Source organism: Acipenser ruthenus, chromosome 30, assembly GCF_902713425.1.
Source record: "Acipenser ruthenus chromosome 30, fAciRut3.2 maternal haplotype, whole genome shotgun sequence".
Taxonomy (NCBI): Eukaryota; Metazoa; Chordata; class Actinopteri; order Acipenseriformes; family Acipenseridae; genus Acipenser; species Acipenser ruthenus.
The window spans coordinates 2,064,532-2,084,206 of NC_081218.1; the positions used below are offsets into that span (position 1 = coordinate 2,064,532).

A 19,675-nucleotide genomic window follows, 5' to 3' on the forward strand; every position below is an offset into this window, starting at 1 on the left:
GAAAGAAAGAAAGAAAGAAAGAAAGAAAGAAAGAAAGAATGAAAGAGGTAGCATCCTAAAACAGTTAAACAAGAGAATTGTGTTGCCTTTTAAGGCACCTAAAAAAAAGTGGGTTAGAAAATAATACAACACAATGTAAACAGCTTTAAACCGGCCGGACCCATTTGTTTTTTGTATCTTCGTTCTTTTAATATGTCGAGATTAAAAATAATTGCTGATGTTTCAATGCAACACACAGCAGGCTGCAAACTAATGTAGCTTGCCTTACAATGTTATTATTACAGTTTGGAATGCAACCAAGTTTTATAATTAGTGCCAGGAGACCACTGACACTGAAGCAATAAAAAAAAAAAAAAAAAAAACCTTAAGATTAGGCTATTAGGTGACGAAAATAGAAACCATTCTGAATTGTCTTTTTAATATCTTCTTTAATATGTTGCAAAAGCATAGGCTTACAAGCAACATTAGACAATATGATTTGAATATGTACTACCATACCTTACAATGCTTACCTATGCTTTACAATGCTGGATCACACTTTGCTGTGCTTTTACAGTGGGACACCAAGATTTGCTTTTTAATACACTTTACCACGTTTTCACTGTGCTTTATTATAGTTTTTTATGCTTTTAGGTGTATAAAGATGGCTGAACAACCAACCTTAAGAGGACGCTTTCCATGGAACCCACTCTATCTTTAATCTAGTGTGATACCAGGTGCCAGGTTTTAAGATAGAAATGTACTATGTGTTTCTTTCAGAACTGCTCCTTTGTTGTTAGCTACAACCACTGTAAGCATAGAAGTGGTCTGAATAGGATTGTGATAATGAATTTGAAACCGCTCTATCAAAACCATTGGAGCGGCCTGTGTTCTATCATTAGCACAGACCCTTCCCATTGCAGTGGCACAGCGACTGTACGTTGTCATTGAAGACCATTTGGTAACAGCAATCGCTAACCCATGTGTTAATGCTTTTCTTTAAAAAATAAAATAAAAACTATGGCAAAGAATGTTATCTTTTTTTAATTTTTATATTATAAAGAGTACATTAAAAATACATTTGTTTCCATGGCAGCTGTAGTTGTTGCTTTGACAACACAATGTATTTATGTGTTGCTCTCTGTCATACAGAAATGTTTTATTGTTTAGAGAAGAAAAAAAAAACACAGATATTTGGCAACACACATAATTAAAGGCATCCATTTATGTCGTTCGCTTGTAGTAAAAGATATTTTACTTTACTTACAGTATACTATTTCTGAATAGCAGTTTTTATTTTGTTTCCATAACTGGTTTGTTTTGTATTTTTAATTAGGGATATGCACACTCTTGCAAATGGTGCATTGCAGAGCATCTAACGTTAACCCTTATATATCTTGAACTCGGGGGCAGTTTCTGACCTCAGGTGAAACCACCTCAACATTATAGAAAAAAATAATAAACATTACAGAAAGAACCAGCCAGAATGACTGAAACTCTAAAATATTTTTAATTTTTATTTTAATTTTTTTTTTTTTTTTTATTGAAACCACATGACATTTTGCTCGACTACCGTGTTGCAGTGATGCAGATGAGCGAACTGTGTTATTGTGGCTTTCGCTATGCTGTTTAAACTGCCATTATTTGGCCTAATTTCATGCATTTTAAGACAGGTGAAAAGGCAGTTGCTTTTCCTGTGGCTAGATTGGGTTCATTTTCTTGTTCACTGACTTTTCAAATACAATCTCTGGGCTCATAAACCACTGCCTTCAGCTCTGGGGCAGCATATGTTGTAGGAAGCTGTAACATGACACTGCCTGTGAATTCAGAAATCCACTACCAGTAACGAAAACGAAATCACGGGGTGTCAGTTTTACGTTGGAGCTAAAAAAAGGTTTTAAAATGTGATTGTACTTTCTGGAAGCACAGTAAAATCTTCCACAAGGCAGTATGCTTTTTTTTCCAGTAAACCCTTTTGTTATGTATCACTTACAAATGTGAAAATAGGACACTAATATTGGAGGTTTGTAGATATTTTGAAATTATATCATTATTATTATTATTTGTTTATTTAGCAGATGCCTTTATCCAAGGCGACTTACAGAGACTAGGGTGTGTGAACTATGCATCAGCTGCAGAGTCACTTACAATTACGTCTCACCCGAAAGACGGAGCACAAGGAGGTTAAGTGAGTTGCTCAGGGTCACACAATGAGTCAGTGGCTGAGGTGGGATTTGAACCGGGGACCGCCTGGTTACAAGCCCTTTTCTTTAACCACTGGACCACACAGCGTCCTCCATATCATTTTCTATATGCATTTATATTAATACTACCACATATCTATCTATACTACTACTACTACTACTACTAATAATAATAATAATAATAATAATAATAATAATAATAATAATAATAATAATAATAATAATCTAAAGCTTTGGAATTTCAGGATCAACTTTTGCGTAGAAACAGTAGAAATGCATATTCCATTAATCAGAAGTACAGTATAAAGTTGATTCAGTTTAGTCTTTCATTATGTCTTCTCCAGGTTAAGCTTATTTGTAGAAAACAAGATTTTTGTAAGAGAGTGTTTATTCAACCCCGCTGTGTCCTGGGACCCCTGTACTCTATCTGAGACAGGCACTGATAAACCCTCTTGAAGTTTCGCAACACAGTTTGGGGGTTTGCCAACTTCAGTGGGACGACGAACATCCACTACCCAAAAATTCATACCTGCCATTTTCAATTCAACTGACTTCTCTTCTACATTGTCAGTTGTGTTTCTTAATCAGACACCGCCCAATCTTCCAATTGCTCCTCTGTTTACACAAAGGCCACTTGAAAATGTCAGTGGGCTGGCTACTGTCCTTAGCACTAGTCCTTGCCATATTTACAGTATCAGCTTCCGTCTTGTGCAATTATTTATGATGTACTGTTGTGGTGTTTTTTTTTTTCTTTCCATTGTGCAAACTGCCCCCTTCAGTGCATCACTGCTTGTTCCCCGTCTCCTCGATGCTTCTTGCTGGTCAGATGGTGGTGTAGATGTAAACGAATATAACCACCAGCAAATTGAGGACTGTCCCTGCGATCCCCAGCATAGCTAAGATCCTCTCTTCGCGGTCCTCGCTCGACTCTTCCCCGTCGATCGCACTCCTGCCCTCATTGCGTCTGAGGGGTACCATCTTGACATTGAGGTTCTGGAACCTCAGACTTGGCTCTCTCTGCTTGAAAAGAAGAGAAGAGAGATGGTCAGGTAAAACAGAACAAGCTAGCGTCCTTTTGGGCGTGAGAAGTGATACAGCAAAGCATATTAGCTTCCCCACGTATGCATAGGTACAATATATATATATATATATAAGTACACAATTGTATCAGAAAAGGGTTAGGTTTAGGGATAGCTAAATTAGGTTGACTGGTCAGTTTGTATGTTTGGTGTCAGTAACTCTGAGGTTCTGTGATTGAAACACGTTCTAGAAAGCATGTATTTCATTTATAATACATGATATCTGGTACTAGGTTAAATAAATCTGTGTTTGCATGCCTTCATTTCAACACCCTTATTTTCCATAACCAACCAGCTGCTCCCCCCACCCCCCCCCCACCCCCCCCCACCCCCCACCTTGACAGAAATGCTCTGTATTGCAGATTACTACAGCAGCATGCCAGCAATAAAGCGAGGTGTATGAATCGCTTCTGTAACTCTGTTTTTAGTAAAGAAAGCTAAACCCAGGCAATGCCTGTTGGATGGCTGTGCACATTGGTTTGAGAAGGGCTTGATTCAAAGCGTGCAACCTCTGTTCCTGCCACTCCGAGTAACATGAAACCTTGCAGATGTAATCACGGTTGCTGGGGAGAATTTGAGGCAAAAGGGATTCATGATGCATCGGAAACGTACAGTTTCTGTTACCAGCTACTTCTAACGAGAAGGAAAACGTTGTTTATGATTTTAAAAAAATCTTCTGATTCTTAATGACAGTGGGAGGGGGGAGGGGGGAGGGTCTCCAAATGAAATGTGCTCCAATCATTCAGGGGTGAAACAAGATTAGTTCCACCTCAATTAGGGGACATCCATGCAGGGGCTGACTGCCTCCATACAGCGACTCGTCCATGCTCTATCTGTAGCGTCTTGTATTATAAAACGGAACGGCGTTGTGCAACAGGTCACACGTGTGGAGTTTCGAAAGAAACACATTATAGCAAACGGGTGTATTTTAATTTTTTTTCAAAATAATATTTTACAAGGTTAACAAAAAGCTATTTCTATACATTTTTTCCTGTCTGTAATACACAGACTTGACAGTGACCAAAGAGAAATACGAGCAGAGCAGTCATTAAGTACAACGGAATCAGTGTCAAATAAATTCGAATCAGAGTAAGATTTTTTTTAAAAAGTAAATAATTACATACAAGCAGTTAAACTTATAGAAAAAAATAATTTACGAGTCCACGTAGTAAGTATGATAAATAGGCGAGAACGATTTCAAATAAGAGCAATTGCAAAAAACGTCATAAATAATTCCAGACTATAGAAAGACGTTTCTCATACAAATCCTGTATCGTATGCATGAGTCTTCGCTGCCAGTTCCCCCAAAAGTCAATCACATTAGGACAGTTTTGCACACCAAGCACAATCCTGTTCCGCTCAGACGGGCTATCTGTCTGTGTTGACACAGCGGTTCATTTATTTGTCCTCAGGTAAGCCCTCATGCAAAAGGAAATCCCTGGCGAGAGATATTGCATAACTTTTTAATAGCCCTCCACTCGGCACAAGCAATTCCCCTCAAGCCCTTTGACTAATCTAATTTAGAAAACAGCTGTATTTACGTAATTTGATAAAAATCAATATTTCTTAAAAGAGATAATCCTTCGTTTTGCCTTAGACGTGCCTGTAATTACACCAGTGAAAATTTCACGCCGGCTATGAAGTTCAACGCATAGAAAATTGAGCTTTATCATCACTGTGGGGAGGAAAAAAACACCAGGAAATTAATCATTTTTAGGCTTCAGTTTCTTATTTTATATTGAGACGTAATTATTCGTAATCATGTAAATTATTCCATAAAGTTGCTCGACTCCCCAGAACAAATTAAACACGTCGCAACTGTCATGTCACATCAGTTTAGTTTTGCCTGGCAACCTACAGCTATGAAGTTAAATAAAAGATCTAAATTCTGTTCATATATAAAGTATTGGTCAGATTCTATTAGTCTGAAATCGTGGCATATTTACATGCTGCTTGTGGTTTGTATTTCACAGTTCAAGCTCAGGTGGCTATCCCAGCACAGGGGAAATGCCATGGTGTTTACTTTCATCAGAAGCTGATGTATTCAGCAGAACTGCAAATTATTTATTTAGCAAGCGTTTGGAACCAGAAAGCATTGGCCTTAATTCTGCTGCTTGAATATAAACCTCTGCCATTTATCTTTCTAAAGAGGCTTTGCATATTGAATGCCTTTCTTTTCCTCAAACAAACAAAAGCTCACGGCCCCAGCACTGAACTGACACTGCAATTCTGAAGGGGTGAAAATAGCATACAATTCGCAGTTTCATCAAGAAAAAGGCATCATGGATTTCTATAGACTTTCATTTCTGACTGTGCAGCACGTTATCAAATGAGTGCAAACCAAACCTTTGTTGTTATAAAAGTCCCCCATAGTAAAAGCATAGCAAGGTCTAATGAAGTATAACATAGGCAGTCATTGTAAAGAATAGGTTTGAGATGGTAATGCGTCTGCACTGCCCTGTGTGTTCTGTGGGTATGTGATTCTGCTGTGTATGTGCAGTGAGGCTGTGTGGTCCAGTGGTTAAAGAAAAACGGCTTGTAACCAGGAGGTCCCCGGTTCAAATCCCACCTCAGCCACTGACTCATTGTGTGACTCTGAGCAAGTCATTTAACCTCCTTGTGCTCCGTCTTTCGGGTGAGACGTATTTGTAAGTGACTCTGCCTCTGATGCATAGTTCACACACCCTAGTCTCTGTAAGTCGCCTTGGATAAAGGCGTCTGCTAAATAAACAAATACAAATAATTCTGTTTGGGTCTCTCTGATCTGCAGGAAACCATAGCTAACTGAGTGTTCAAATTCAATGTTGTGATGTTGTGGCAGGTTTTAAATACTTTGCTGGAACCTGTTCCTGTTTTTTCTTACTAATACCAGTGGCAGACAGTACCCTGGTTAATAGCTAATCGATATTCCATGTCCGTTTTTCAGGGAAGCAGCTGGTTGGTTTAGTGGCAATTAGGAAGGAGTTAAAAAAAGGTGTAGAAAAATGTTGCTGAAGTTTAATCTGAAAGACAGGGAGGCAAGCTTTCTTAATTCTTTCTCGGATTCTTTAGATAGACGTTTGCTGTGACGTGCTTTTTGTAAACCGTGGAAGACATCCATGGAATTGCTTCCTTTGTAATGAACCCTTTCAGGGAACTACGTTATTGATGTCAGCGTCTGCATACAGTGCCAGACTCGAGGAAACTTTGGCTAGGTGTCACGGATTGGTTTTGCTCCTCGGAGGGCTATTACACCAACAATACAAGAAGATGAGCGGGATCGATCGCTTCGCCGCTCTGGGGTAATCCATTTCCCCAGGCCTGTGATACGATCTCTCTTTGATCTAACGATCTGTTGAGAAAGAGATGGACCATGGGAGAGGGACAGATACAACCACAGGAAAACGTATCAATCCACTTCTTTCACAGACCGTATAATATAATTATCTGACGTGTATCGTATGTAGCTGTAATATAGGGACAGTTACAGACCCCATCACTTCAACAAATAAGTGGCGTAATATTACCCACAAGCCACTGGAACTAAATATCTGAATTGTTTATATCTAGTTTGGTTACTTTATTGGATGCATTCTTCATTTCTGAATGAATCCTGCCGGAGGATGTAAGAGTGTCGTGCAGGATGCAAGATCTAAAACCTGTTTTTTTACCGTATTCTCTGCTGTTTTCGTAGCCCTGTGTTCCACTTAACGTGATATGAGTTCTGCTAGACTGAAACTGGCTTTTAAAACCGTGTAGAGTAACGTCAATAATGATTCGGTTATGTTTCGATATAGTTTTATAGGAAAACTGCCTTGATGGACACATTGGTCAATTCAGACATTGTTGCACAGTCACCCGCGATCATGCCCCGAATGAATTGACAGCGATCTCGTGCGGCACGAACCGATTACTTGATTATTCAAATAAGCTCTCCACAGGTGAGGCTTGAACCGCTGTTCTGCTCACATCAAAGTCAATGAATGGCCATTTCTACTGTAATTTAATGAAGAGGTGGATTAATTAAGCAGAGTGGCTTACTGTTAATTACTGAGGGAGAATTTTATAGCCACAAACAACCCTCAGTACTGCATTCTCAAAGAACAAAAAGTATGTTTTGTTTAAGGCGGGGAAGCATATTGGCGTTGCACTAAAGTATGTTTTGTTTAAGGCGGGGAAGCACATTGGTGTTGCACTAAAGTATGTTTTGTTTAAGGCGGGGAAGCACATTGGCGTTGCACTAAAGCCTGTGCTTTCTCACCATCAACCTTCTTAGAGGAGTCTTTACATAAGTGCCAGAATAGTTAATAAGTAGGAAAGGCAAATAATGGTCAGAAACCACAACAGTAATATAAAGCATCCTTTTCAAACCAATCAAGGCGTTTGAAAAATCCAGTTACTTAATGCAAATTAAAAGGCTATGTTATTTTGACGTATTTTAAGGCTGCTCTGGACTGGAGGGAGCACCCTTTCTCTTAACGGGGTGAGGGAAGGAGGGAGCAGTTCAGTCTCCGTGCCTCAAGCCTGCCCTGGACTGGAGGGAGCACCCTTTCTCTTAGGGGGGTGAGTGAGGGAGGGAACAGCTTTCCTTTCAATAGTACTTTCTCTTAGGGGGGTGAGGCAGGGAGGGAGCAGTTCAGTCTCCATGCCTCAAGCCTGCCTTGGACTGGAGGGAGCACCCTTTCTCTTAGGGGGTGAGGGAGGGAGGGAACAGCTTTCCTTTCAATAGTACTTCTCACTGTTGGTATTTAATATCACCAACATTTCTTGTGGAAGGAATAACCACAAAAAGGCTATTTATATATAGATTAGTGGACTGCACAAATAACAGTACCTTTAAATGATTTAGTAAAACTCATTAATGCAATGTATATAACTACAGGATATATGAACAAATAAGTACAAAATATAATGTGTTCAATCGGTTCACTGCTAGTATTTAGTATCCAATTGGTGCATTACTAATAATTCATATTTTGAAATGCCAATAATATATTTAGTCAAAAAAACTAATGTACAGTAGCCCTATACTGACATCAAGCATATCATGATTCATATTTGCTATGACCTCCAATATCACAGCTTCTAGATTGCTTGTCCTGACCTTTCACAAGTCAGGGGCAAATCTTTCGCTACTCTTCTCAACGGATCAGTCGCAACTGCTCACAGTTTGTCCTTTTATCTCTTAAACAAACAGATTCAAAGCAAGAGAATCTGGGTTGTGGACCAAGAGCCTTAATGTTCCCACCACAACGTGTTGAAACATGTATTCAAAATCAGCTTTAAAATGTGTTAATACTCGAGAGAACCCAGCCGAACAAAATCCTGCACTTCTCGGAATGCTACGTCAGAAACCTCCAACCTGATCCAGTTGCGGAGAATCAGATTTGAATCGGTACAGTCGTGTATTAAATCTGTGAAGGATTAGTTTGACCACAACATTGGTAGGAAAAACAAAGTCCTAATAAAATAATACAATAGAGAGATCATACGTACAATTCACTCCAGCTACAACCAATTATGTTAAAGCAAAATAAAGTATATTTTCGGTTTAGAATCCAATGTTTCAATCTGCCTAATGTCAACCGGAATAGATTTTTTGGAACAACTAAAGAGTTCTTTCTACATTCTCAAAGAACAAAGAGGAATGTACAGAGTTACATTTATACGTTATTACAGCAACTTAAAAAATCTCTTTGCTAGCTCACTGGTAACCAATGTAAGGACCCAAGCACTGAAGTAATATATTGAGAACAACAAGTATGAGAAAGTGAAATACACGTGTTTTTTTTTTTATTAAACGTCTGTTTTTTTTAACATAATAGCTATTTAAGTCTATATTGAAAATATCACATCTCATATGTGTTTCCTGAAAACGGTTAGCGTTGAGCTATACCAGAACCAATGTAGTCAATAACCTCCTACTGTTGCACGTATACCACAACTCTGTGGCTCATGGAATGATATCTTGACCAGCGGGTTTCACGTGGGGGGTAAGAGGAAGGCGCTAATGCCCATAAAGCTAAAAAGACCTGTAAACAAACTGGCTTGTCAACAAGGCATCTCTTTCTGATAAAGCACAATGCACAGGCGGCTATGAAAGGCTGTAATGCATAGACATCCATGCATATCATTGCTAGGTAATGCAGCTTAAACACATGCATGCAATGTGACTTCATTGAGAGAAACTGCATTTGCTTGTATAAAATAAATGCTTGTGACCACAATAATCAAAACACACACACAGCATAAGTTGTATAGCACTGAACGGCACCACTCTTAATTATAATTCATTAGCATTTCTGTAGATGATGAATACATTATGTCAAATGTAGGAGGCATCAAACAAGCTGCGATAGCAGCAGATAAGTGCCTTCTAAAAAACTGTGGGTTTGCATAAAATTAGAGTGGGGTTCACAATTTTACTGTGGGGTCTGAGAACACCACAACCCCACACAAAAAAAAACAACTTACTGTATATGACTGATAGCAAAGTAATTATACAGCATACCTCTGCATGTAGCATCCAGTTAATTGACTAGATTTAGAATCTCAATGTGCACACCTACCATATACACTCACTGCATCAGGCTGTGAATCCCATCAGATTCGACTGCGGTCCCATATCCGTTCTATAGCGTTATTCTGGGCAAAACATTTCACTCGATTTAACAAACAGTCCAATCTGGGGGTGAGATTCTGCTCTGTTCAAGCCTCTTCAGTCTGCCGGAGTCTCCTAGTTTAGTTACGTACTCAGGGCATCAATTTGTAAAATATGGCCCCCCCCTCCCCCTCTCTCTCCGTTTCATCCCCATACTTTTGATTTTCCAATTTTTTTAATACTAAGTCCATGTTCTGTTTTCAGTGTCAGCGCTTGCAACACCCGCTTCTTGATTGCTTGTCCAGATTACATTTTCATGAAACTTTTTTTTTTCCTGTGTCTCTGTTTTGAAATCCTTCAGACGTAGCTTAAAATGGATCTCCCATGCACACAGATGCAAAAGAAGTCTTACAACATCCTTTTAAAACAATACAGCATTTCACTGGTGTTTTCGTTCTTTTTTTTTTTTAAAGTCCTTAAATATTTGTGCATATTTTCATTTTAAAATACAAAAAAAACACACACACAGAAAATAACCATATAATATAATGATATCTATTTGCATGCTATGACACACACATATATATATATATATATATATATATATATATATATATATATATATATATATATATATATATATATATATATATATATAACAATAACAGTATTTATGACAGTTCTGTAGAAACCACTGCAAAATGCAATATGTCTAGCAGGCAGATCTTTATTATCCCTTCTCTTTGTCAAGTTGTCTTTCTCAGTATCCGATATTTTTCTTTCAAGTCCACTTTCGTTTTTAGTTACATCTTTAGTTTAATTTGAGCAGCATTCTCTCCTCCCCACCCCCCCACTCTTTTTCAAATAAAAAAATAAGCATCTCTTGCAGTGGTTATGGAATGGAGTCTCAGTATCACAGAGCCACAATGCATTCCTTCTTGCTAAATTTAAACCAAAAAAAAAAAAATTGAATTAAATAACTTGACACTGCAAATAATGGGGCCGTTCCGTTTCTCTCTCTCCTCTCTCTCTCTCCCTCTTGCTGGGAGCTCGCCTCTTGAAGCTCTCAGGCAGAACTGCAGTTTGCTCAATCTCTGGCTAGCTCGCTGTCTAATGCTCCACCTCATTCCTAGGAAATCTAGGCACTCAAGAGCTAACATGTGGCTACTTTTTTCCGTAGAAATGCAGGCTAATCAATTCACAGGGGCTGTGTGTTCTCAGTTGCGAATACCTCCCCCCCCCTCCATTACGCTTCAGTGCATTTTCCAGACCTGGGATGCCCCACTCCCCCCCCAGGCTCATTGTGCCTAACTTGGGCTATACGAAGCAGCAGCTGGTTGCTAAGCAACCACCTCTAGGGAGACACTTCCTAAATCAAAACCTCAAAACCCAAGCCTGTCGATGACAAGAGTCAGGCCACCGAGAAAATGAAAAGCCTGAAGCAGATTAGGAGGGAGAGAGAGAGAAAGAGAGAGAGAGAGAGAGAGAGAGAGAGAGAGAGAGAGAGAGAGAGAGAGAGAGAGAGAGAGAGAGGGGGGGAGTTGGGAGGCTAGAAGACATTTAGCAAGTGCATTGCAGCTCTGTGATACTGAGACCCCATTACATAACCACTGTAAGAGATGCTTATTTATGGCAATAGGGATATACTGGTGGTGCCCCCACTGGTCCATATGTAAAGATGTACACATTAAGTACGTTGTAAATATGCATCATAACATTGTCTTTTAAGTCCAGCAAATGAAACTATTTTGCAATCTCAATGTTGTTTAAAGTTTGGTATGGTATTGATTCCAGCCCATAGGAAGAAACAGCATAACCTTACACACAGTAATATTATTTAACCCATTTAATAGTGAAGTCATTCCTCCTGTGCTTTAAGTCAAAGAGAGTTAGAGTAACTGTCAGCAATGGTACAGAAACAGAGGGCGCTATCATTGTTTGCTCTGGGTGAGCGAAGGTCGGGAGCCGATGGAGTCTTGGCCAAGCGGACTAGCTCAGTAAAAAGCTCTGGCTCTAGCTGATTTAAGAAAACATTTTTAGAACAACTAAGATTTCTGCATTTCTGATCTCAAAGAACGAAGAGGAAGTTACAGAGTTAGTAGTTCTTGGAGAGAGGATGGACCTGATCCATGAAGAACCTTAAGTCTAGCGCTATCCTCATACGTGAAATAACCACAGGACTTCATTTTGTATATTCTGTTTATATAAGAATGTTTTTTAAGTATGTCTAAACCTACTAATAATAATTATTATTTATTTCTTAGAAGACACCCTTGTTCAGGGCAATTTACAATTGTTACAAGATATCACATTGTTTTTACGTACAATTACATTATTTTTTTTACACATTATATTTACATACCCATTACCCATTTTTACATTACCCATTTATACAGTTGAGTTTTTACAGGAGCAATCTAGGTAAAGTACCTTGCTCAAGGGTACAGCAGCAGTGTCCCCCACCTGGGATTGAACCCACGACCCTCCGGTCAAGAGTCCAGAGCCCTAACCACTACTCCACACTGCTGCCCCTCATAATAGGAGCTTGGTTGGTTGGTGCTCACATTTTATTTTTATTTTTTACAAGGAAGCTATCCCAACCCCCCTGAAGAAATCTGAGGTGGTAGACACTTTCAGAATACAAGACCTTTATAAATACTGTATGCAGATCTATTTTAAGGGGCACTAAATAAAAACTGTACATTAAAAACACAAATAAGCCTTCAAGAAGAATGAGACACAATCAGACTAGAGACCCGGTCTGTCACCTACATGCTATTTAACATCGAGCCATTCGTACATCCTGTCAATGCAACAGCTATAAATCAAGCTGTAAATATGCAAATGCAATTGGTAACGAAGCAATGATTCAATCCCATTACACCCTCCCTGTTTAGTAGCCAGGCTGTTGTAAATATGGAACATATGTAGCCTTCTGCAGAGCTGAAAGGAATCCATTCCCAAGATGCACAGCATCTTATCCTCTTAAGCCTTTGCACTCTGACCTATTAAAGCAGTGCTAGGCTGTGAAATCCATTTTAAACAACATCATCGCTGCTGCTCCTTTTCCTTATGCTCTTGCATTAAAGATCCGTTGCACAGTATTCTACGTAATCATTACATCTGATTGGAAAGGGGAGAGAGTGATTTTTTTTATCCATTAACCACATGTGCATGAGTTTCTAATAGGTTTTGAGCACAAAGCACCGTGTTATTGATTTGCAAATTCAGGGAAAATTGCAGCCACAGTGAAAAAAAAAAAAGCAGCGCCCCCATTTCCTTGAAATCTGTTGCAGGTCACAGTCAGTCCAGTGTATATTTAAAGTTTCCAGTTTTCGATTCTGTGGTTGAAGTGCTGTTGCATGAGCTGATACTCTTGGCTGTTACTCAAAGTCAGTGCTGATCAAACTTCTTTTGAAATTCATAGAGCTAAGCTTTCGCTCTCTTATCTAATCTGATTTTGAACTGGGGACTGTTACTGATTCCCTTTAATTTCCCATTATACTGCCAGTGTATTGTATATAAGAACTACTACAGTGCAATCTTACTTCCATTGTTGTTCCTGTGTTCCAGTGATGGTAAATTCTGTGTGGTTTGCTAATATTCTGCTAAGGATTTCTGCAGGGCAACACACTGGGATTAGAATGGGATCCCAATGGATTTATTTTTTACTAAAGAAACCCCCAAAAAGAATGAATGCATCCCCACCTTTCGGTTTTACAGCTGCAAACTAATATTCATTGAAGACGAGGAGCGTTGCTAATGAAAAGAATCAGATATTTAGGGGAAACAGACAGTTGGAGCTGCTGTAAAACACTGAGCTTTCAACCAGAGGCCTTCCTGAAATAGCAGTGTGTTAAAAAAGAACAGCTTTAGATCAATATGGGATTCCTAGAAGGGATTTTGCAGTCGAGGAGGGATCTGTCCCAAGAGAGCCATCATGTTCCTGCATTATAGCATAAACTAGTCCTCTAAAGGCAGTTTATATTAACTTTCCTTCAATGCTCATGTTCCTACTAGCTTTCAATATCAGTTATTATATATTCAGCCAATCGGAGTACGTTTATGCTGCATGCCATTATTATAAAGAAGCTCACACTTACCGGTATTCCCTTCATTGACCTTCAATGACAATCACAATGGATGGGCAACTATTGCTTGTATATTAAGACTAAAGGAGTAAGTGTCTGTGTAAAGGTTATATCACTTCTTTGCATCACCTAGAATTTTAGGATTGAGACATAATTACATAAAGGAACATAATTTAGAAGCTAATTTTAACAGAATACTGCTCATTGCAATTTTGATCAACGGCGTGTTGGACTTGATTAAAAGGGAGTGGGAATTGGAATTGGGAATGGATTTAAAAACAGGAATTGATCCCAATCCTGAGTTTGACAAACCTGTAGCGCAGTATAAACTTGTCAGGTAAAGATACCAACATCTCAGGACTGCCATAGCAAGTCATATATACAGTATATGCAACCACAACTTTTCTACAAAGATCTGAGCTAATTTAGCTAGTTCAGTAAACGGCCATAGGCAAATAAATATCAGTCACCATATTAAAAGCGAAAAATAATCTACATGTATCTAATATTGAATGTCTTACCTGTTTAATGCCCTATTGTTGGTCTTCTTGTTGAATCTCCATGGTTGTTTCTGCTTATATAATGCTTAGTCCAGCAAGCTTCTGAAAAGACTCCTCAATAGGTGACGTGAGATGGGGCAAATCCATAACAGTTTCTCAGACGCGATTTAAAATATTCAAGATGGAGCTGTTGTTAAATCTCAGTTCAGGTCAGAACCGTTTGACACAAACATCGACCTGAAGATCTAAGTGATAGCGTCCGGCTAACTTTATTGCCGCAAGAGATATGAAAAGAAACTAAAGTACCTTGGAAGTACATGCACCTGCAAAAAGACAGAAAACAGTAAACACCATGGCAAATCAGGCAGAATCCAAGCAATCTTAGTAGAGTGATGTGCAGGTGGTTTTAGTCCAGCACAGAGAAAGAGATGCCTAGCAGTTGACTTAATTGGCACCTTGGTTGATTTATTCATGCAGATTATAGGATCAAAGGGGAAAGGGCAATGGTGATGAGACACCAGAGTGCCCCTGGACAGGTGATAGGAATGGGAAAGCAGATTTGAAGGAATTGGCGAAACTGTCCAGCAGATTCGTCCCATAACTCCACTAGATAGCCTCTGTATCTCCTGGACCTTGTGCCTTCCTAATGCATCATTTATCCCAACTAAGGGAATTTCGTTGGGAAGAATCCAGTCACAGTTTTAATGCTCCTAGTGTTTTAGATGGTGCTACTTCTTAACCTGGTATACCATTCCATGCATTTATAACAACTTTACAATGATGGTCTATACGGAATGTCTTTCTTTTATAAAACTTTCATTACGTAAAAGCAAATGTAATTGGTCCCTAGACACTACAGGATCAATAGTTCATAAAGGCAATCCCCTTTAATGAGAGTCAGGGGTTAATGAATGGGGGATGGGGGTGGGGATACCAAACTTGACCCCTTGACCGCTTGGTGGCCACCTAATTGCTGCGTCCAAGGCCCATTGATTTGAGGGAGCGAGCCGAGTGTGTGGGTTAAAAGGCAGGGGAGTTAAGTAGATGTCAGGCAGTATATCTACAACAATGGCATCATATTGCCCCCGGCCATTTTTTTTTCAGCCCACAATATTAAACGACTTCATTAAAGCTTACAGGCAGCGATTGTCGACAAGAGAAATAGAATTCAGTCCATTCCTTCTGTGTTACTTCTCATTCCTTTATTATTATATAAGACAAAGAATATAAGACAATAAACCCATCAAGGCTCGTCCCTTCATAGCACAGTATTTTCTCTATTAAAGGGATCTGATTTACAGTTACAGGATAGAATCAAATTGCTTTTTAATGGTCCTAGTGTTTTGGATGCTTCACCTGGTAAGCTACTTCGTGCATTTATAACTGCATAAAATAGTGATTTCGGCATTCTGTACTAAACTTACTTTTCCTCGGTTTCTGTTCATGCATTCCTGTTCCATTCTCTGAGCTAGATTTCAAGTAGTGACTTGGGTTCACTTTATATGTACCATGTAGGGTTTAAAAAAAAAAAAAAAAATTAATTCCGACAAAATCCCACAGGAATAATACCTGGATATCTTCCTCGGAGTTCTGAAGTCATTCATTTTAAATTCAGCCCCTGTGGTTTAAATTACCTGCGTGTTGATTCCATATTCAAATGATGATCACCTGTATAAGGCCTGGCGGGTGAATTAACAGGGTCCGAATTCAAAATGAGTTACTTCAGAACTCTGAGGAAGTGGAGAAGGTTTTCAGGCGTTATTCCTGTGGGGTTCAGTTGAAATTTTACCAGCCCTTCCGTTATCCGAGCAGAACCTTCGTCACTTATTATGTGAACTGATTCTCTGCCCAGTATTCATTAGACTGCTGAAGCAGCCCTGCAGCAGGTATTAACAGTGCAGCACAGCACTGTGTGTTGTGTTATGTATTTAAATAAACAGGAGATTGTATTGTCATTTTCTTATCTGGCAAAGCCATGTTGACAATTTGTTAATACTTTTATAATCCAAACAAATTCCCAATTCCTGTGAATAATAGATATTTTAATGCGCTATTGTTACAGCATGCTGGCTGAGAGAGAGAGAGAGAGAGAGAGAGAGAGAGAGAGAGAGAGAGAGAGAGAGAGAGAGAGAGAGAGAGAGAGAGAGAGAGAGAGAGAGAGAGAGAGAGAGAGAGAGAGAGAGAGAGAGAGAGAGAGAGAGAGAGAGAGAGAGAGAGAGAGAGAGAGATGGAGGGTGCCCTCTCTTGGCCTTATACTGCACACTGCATCAGCACCTTCCACTCTGAGAAAGTTAGTTCACACCCAGATTAATTGCACTCTACCACCCTCTAGTGTCCAGACTAGGGACTGTATTTCCCCCTCCCCTGTGAAGCTGCTTGCATGAACAGGATCACTGACTGACACTATCCCCCACCTATCAATAGCAGAGCACAGGTGTGATGCAGCCTTTGGCAAATGTGATGATTAATCCAACCCAATAGTTTCTGGCTTTAGCCATTATGTACCCGTTTCACGTTTAGTTGCCCCCATCAGACCGGGTATCAATTATAATTATAATTACAGCAATTACAATTAGAATGCTAATTTGCTGAATTCCAATTGCAGTTACAATTATGCTGTGGCAATTCCATTTCTAATTCCAATTCCACTAAAAAATTTATGTATAATAAATAAATACATAAATCACTTCAGACACTGGCTCAGTTTGAAACTGCATTGCCTCACGTTCTATCAAATCACTTTGCACAAAGTCTGGAGAGTAATGAAACCAGACAGGCCTGAAAACACAGTTTCTCAGCAGCAGCATGACACATAATAAACCGCTTCCACATGGAATTGGGGTCCAGTGGCTAATGACTTGGCAACCCTAGCATGTGAAGGAAGCTACTGTGCTTCAGTCAAAACAAGAACACAGTACAGAGACACCCAGTATAAACCCCTGCATCACACACCCCATCTCCCAGCCTCAACAACACAGAGCAGTTTGAACCCTAAGGGTTCTGCATCCATTTTTGTGGGCGCCACCTTGAAAGAACTTCAATTTGTAGGCTGTAAAAAGTGGAGGGGGCAATTTACCCTTCCTCCCCGTCCACCCCAAATCCTTCCCATGGTTGTTACCCTCTCTGGGTGTGCCTACCTTTCTTTTATTAGTTTCTTACTCATCCCTTTCATTTAAAACTCTTTGCATGCATCATTAGTTATTGTGGCAAACACCAAATGCACTGCCTGAGGGAACAATTTTCTGCTTCAGGGGTTTCTGGTAATCAGCTGTATGATATAAACCACAGTCAAACAAACGGCTACAGTGCAGTACAACTTAGAGGAAGCTGGCAGGAAGCGATTTCTGTGACTTTTAGTTACAGAACCAGAGAAAGAAAACAGACACGCGTTCATTTAAAAAAAAAATATTGTATCTTTACCAATGCATTCATATCCGTGACAACATGACATTTCAAAACTGCTCCGCAATTATACCATCATAGGCAGGGGGTGGGGCTGGGAGAGTTGAAAGGTCACATTGTCACATGATCTGAATGGAATATAACAAATCTTGAGGTGTTCTAATAAATTGTTCTAATAAATCATTACTCAGGTTCGCAAGCAGTTGCAGTCCATCATTTCCCCATTTATATTTACTTTGCTCTTGATACCCATTTATATAAATTACCCTTCTGTTAAACAGATGCCATACTAATGACACTTGTCAACCCGGCACATCAAAAACCATTAAGATTATTAAAGATGTTCCTGCTGCCTTTGTCTAGCGTCAGAAGCAAGGCTCCTCTCATCCTGGAAATGTCCTCCATTATCACAGCAGATTATTTTGGATTTACTTTAAGACGTGGCTTGGCATGAGTCCTCAAACTGGGCTGTTGACTGCTAGCCCCAATACAAAGAAAAATAAGGAAAATTGATATTAAAAGGTGTTATCGTTTAGTCCTTCTTAGGTTTACCAGATTTCCAGAGTGAAAAAACAGGACTTTTTTGTTCTTTAATTCCTTGAAGCTGTAGCGACTCTGAAGCAGTTACAATAAGTATATAATAACACAATCACAATTTAATAGTTACAGCTCTGTCCAAAAGTTTTGCATCACCCTATGTTTACCTTCATTTTTAAACCTTACAAGTTCAGCTTTTCATTTAATTAATTCAGGAATCTAGTCTAGCTGAATTGAAATACTGCAATGAGATAATGAAATTAATTATTTAACTTTGATCCCAGATGCCCTGCACTGAGATCATTGAATAATTGACATATGATTTAACTCTTTGTCGTTAGACATTCTCTTCCCACGTTTTAGAGCAGCAGAATGCCCACAGCACCATCTACAGACTGTTATTTACAATGCCGCTGCACTGTTTCAGTAATATGGATTATGAATCTCGTAAATGTACAACCCTAGCCTGACCGTTCCCCTTGGAAACTTTGCATTCAACAGAGGCACAGACACATTCTATCAGTCTCATCACGTCTAGTAAAAAACATTAATAGTTTATACTGTCAAAGGCAGACAACAGATATATTCTGGTATAGTTGCTATATGGCTTACAACTCTAGATAAAACAGTGCACAGTATTTAATAAAACAGCCAACAATCTTGAATTTTGGATGGTGAAAAGTAAGAAGATAGGAACAAAGTTGTCCCCAAAGTCAGGTTTATATTTCCAGTGTACAGAACCTCAACAAAGATTAATGATACCTGCGGCAACGCTCTAATTTTTCCATTCGTTTTGCTGCGACACAACCAGTACAGTACAATAAAATATTGAGCAAGATTATAAAGAAGCGTTTCAAGGCTCTTTATGAAGATCGGTGAAGGCAGAGGATAGCGGGCCGATGGTTTTAATGCTAGTTTTGAAGTTGCCGATGGTTTTCTCAGATAAGGGGAATTGATCATTTAGATACAATTCTTGGATAACACATTACAAACCCACTGCAAAATGCCATCCTGACCTTGCATTCCAATGCTTGGAAGAAGATTATGTCAAAACAAATGCAGAATTTCAATTGGTCGCTTTAGTGGAACATTCTACACCTGTGCAGCGCGAGGGCACCCAGAAAACACAAACAGCACGAACTTAGTTTTAAACAAAACTTTAGATCGAGAGGCAAGTTTGACGCATTTAAAATTATTATTATTATTATTATTATTATTATTATTATTATTATTATTATTATTATTATTATTATCATCATCATCTGCTTGAGCGTGTACACGATGCACAGGTAATTAGCATAAT

The 19,675-nt window shown here is 39.1% G+C and overlaps 1 long non-coding RNA gene across 1 annotated transcript; it reads right to left on the bottom strand.

Annotated features, from left to right (window-relative positions):
• Positions 1-1,012: 1,012 nt before the first annotated feature.
• On the bottom strand, positions 1,013-10,417 carry LOC131702763 (uncharacterized). Its single transcript, XR_009309519.1, has 2 exons — positions 9,811-10,417; positions 1,013-3,203 (listed from the first exon to the last, which is right to left on the bottom strand). It is a non-coding gene; the product is annotated as an uncharacterized LOC131702763 (long non-coding RNA).
• Positions 10,418-19,675: the final 9,258 nt, after the last annotated feature.